General features: G+C 42.9%; 1 pseudogene; it reads right to left on the reverse strand.

Moving 5' to 3' along the window:
• Positions 1-337: 337 nt before the first annotated feature.
• Positions 338-2,644, reverse strand: LOC119542591 (annotated as a pseudogene).
• Between the last annotated feature and the right edge of the window lie 692 nt (positions 2,645-3,336).

The raw sequence follows: 3,336 nt of genomic DNA on the forward strand, positions 1-3,336 counted from the left end.
TCACTGATCCTAATCAGCAGCAATTCTGTCTGATAAGTTCTTTTCATCTCCAACAGCACCTGAAAGAAAAGTGAAATTAGGGGAAACCTATGATATTTTTCCAGACACTGTGTGCTTTTAATAGTTCAATGGTGGTAAAAATTGATAAGAGTAAATTTATAGGCTAGCATTTAAAAATGTATACTTTAATAATGATAAAGCTTATGAATACTTAGGTAAGCTTGTGGAGAAGCTGACCAAGATACATAAATTGGGAAATACAAGTGCCCATCCAAGTTTTCCTTCATTTTTTTGCAGAATACTTTATTAAAGTTGTTTAATGTATAATAGCTCATTTGTCATTTGGAAGTCCCTTTATTGTAAAGATAATTCTTTTGTCTGATGATAAATAGCAGCCTTGTCAGTGATTATTCTGGACCTCCACATTGGATAAATTCGATTTCTTTTTGTGACATAGGTTTCCTTCTGTATTTCTGAGGTAATGATTTTATTATTTCTGCAGCATCTGGAGGACCCTGATGCTTCAGCAAATCTGGTGCTTTATTTCCCATAGAAGGCTGTGAAATTGCAGAAGAGTGAGGTGGTATTCCTGCTGATCTCAAAACTTCTTATACATTGAGTTTATGGTTGTCTCTTCTGTTGGAGAGTATGTGGCTTGACTACCTGAACAACTCTGCTGGCAGACACCATCTTGCTACCCACAGAGAATCAATTTTTAAAGTCTTTATCTGGTATGCCCAAAGTCTGGTATTCTTCATTAATGATTTCTGGACTTTTATCTTCTCCTTTAGATAAGCCATCATTTCCTGTTTCTCTTTAGATTGGTGAACATTTCCCATTTCTTTGTTTGTTTTGTAATCATATATTGCACACTGTACATTTTAATATTTTAAAGTGTTTACTCTCGGATTTAGTCCCTGAGCTGTCTCTTCCTTCAGTCTGTATCCAGTTAGTGTTATGACAGAGATTTCCTGGAGTCCCAAGAGTTGACAAAAACAAACAAACCAAAGTTAAAAAAAACCTTTTACAATCTTTGCAAATTGGCTCTCTGTTGGCTGGTGCTTCTCCTTCAGAGTTTTTACCTTATATCAAGAAGATCAGCCCTAGGTGAATGCTACGTGCAGAGTCTTCTCTGTCTTTTCCAAACCTGCTTCTTTTCCTGAGCTTGTGCTTGCTCCTGGTCTTAGGAACTCCCCCATCTACAGGAATTTGAATGTCCTCTCTACCTCCTTTGAATTATACTTTCTCAGGGACCTAGGTGCCTATTATGTGGCTTAAAGCAGGTCATCCCTTGCCCCAGGCCACTTTGACTTAATTGTTTCTTATGCTGTTTTAGCTATCAGCAAGATGCTTCTGCCTACAGGGCAAGTTCTGGGAAGGTGGGCCTGAGATGAGTTTCCTGTTCAGTCTTTCAGGATGCCACCTGATGGATGGGCACCAACACACAAGCATCCCAGTATGCACATAGGTGTTACTCTACTCCCTCCAGAACAGGGCCAGGGAATGGATGGTGGAGAGGCCAGCAAGGGCACTATGAGCTTCTCTTACAACTTTTTAAAATGGATTTTTTAAAATTCAGCTTTTGCAAAATTACTGCAATCCTTTAATTGTTTTCCAAATTTTTGAGGGCTCTGCCAGTTTTTGATGGTTGTTCAAAGATTCTGTATGATCCATCTTGGTTCAGCCCTTTTCAGGGACAAAAGTCTTCTTAAAGAATTCTTCAGCACCAGAGCTTAATATACTTAACAGACATATAACCCCAGCTCCAGCCATGACTTTTACCCTGCCTTTGCACCTCTGGCCATGGCGAAGTAGATCAGAGAAGGCCCCTGATGCAAGTCAGGCCAATCTTTCCCTGGATTTTGGAACTGAGATCTGGAGACTGACCCTAAATCTGCCTCTGTCTGGGCCTGAGGACCTAAAAACTTGAGAACTATAGGTCAACCCCATGCAAGGGAACCTGATAAAGTCAACATGCACAGAGAAAATGAAACAGAAGTATAGACAGAAATCAAGAGGGGAGACCACATGGGTCCAGACAGAAATAGCCTGAAATTGGCTGCTTGGTCATTTTCAAATTTTTGGTTCCTGTCCATTATTGAGGCTCCGTAAACTTCACAGATTCCATGGGTTACCTCTGTCATGCCATTACCCCTCTATCCCATCCTTTTGTTTGTTTAATCTATTTGAGTGATGTGGCAGGCTGCTGTTGTCCCCTAAATCTTCATTCTCCCCTTGTTCCTGTGTATGCCAGCTAAATGCATTTGCCAGCCTGTCGGGACGCTTCTGGTCTTTTCTGGCATTGCCCTCATCACTGCTGTGCTGGTTAAATTCCATCCTCACCCTCACCTCCCATACTTTACCTTCTCTGCCCTGTTCATTTCCCCAGGAGACAGTTCTCCATGGACTACCTCACCCTGCTCCTTTGTTACGGCTTCTGGGTGGCTTTAACCCTTGTGAGTTACCGGTAAGACTGGAGGACGGGAAGATAGTAGGGCCTTGGTATTTATTCCCCCATCCCTCCCTGCCACCTGATCTAGGCGTTCCACTTGGACATAGCTTCTGTTGGGTGGCCCCTTCTGTGGCTCCAGCTCTCACTGGTCTCCAGGATCACCATCCCTTCCCCCTTGCACTGCAGGCTCATGGCGCAACTGGCTTCCTGCTATTATTTAGCCTGTGGTGCTTCCGCATCCCTGCTTTTGTGTCCTTGATCCTGCCCATACTTCTGTAAAACACAATCTCTTTTTAAGCTTTCATCAGTTAAGCCCTATGTATGTGCCACCTGTTTCCTGCTAGGACCCTTGCTACTGCACCCCCTGCATTAGTTTCCCATCGCTGCTATAACAAAGCACCACACAAACCTGGTGGCTTAGAACAACACAAACTTATTACCTTACAGTTCTGAAGGTTGGAAGTCCAAAATGGGTTTAACATGGCAAAAATCAAGATGTCGGCAGGGCTTTGTTCCTTCTGGAGGCTCCAGGGGAGAATCCGCTTACCTTTTCCACCTTCTAGATGCTGCCTGCACTCCTTGTCTCGTGGCCCTCTTTGTCATCTTCAAAGCCATCAGTGGAGCATCTTCAAATTTTTCTCCCTCTGACCTCTGCCTCTGTTTTCACATTGCCTTCTCTGACTCTCATTCTCTTTCCACCCTCTTTCTTACAAGGACACTTGTGATTACATTGGGCAGACCTGAATAAATCAGGATAACCTTACCATCTCAAGATCCTTCACTTAGACACATCTGCACAGTCCCTTTTGCCATGTAAGTTAACATGTATACAGATTCCAGGGATTAGTAAGTGGACAGCTTTGGGTGGCTATTATTCTATCCAC

This window comes from Choloepus didactylus, chromosome 8 (genome assembly GCF_015220235.1).
Source record: "Choloepus didactylus isolate mChoDid1 chromosome 8, mChoDid1.pri, whole genome shotgun sequence".
NCBI classification, from domain to species: Eukaryota; Metazoa; Chordata; class Mammalia; order Pilosa; family Megalonychidae; genus Choloepus; species Choloepus didactylus.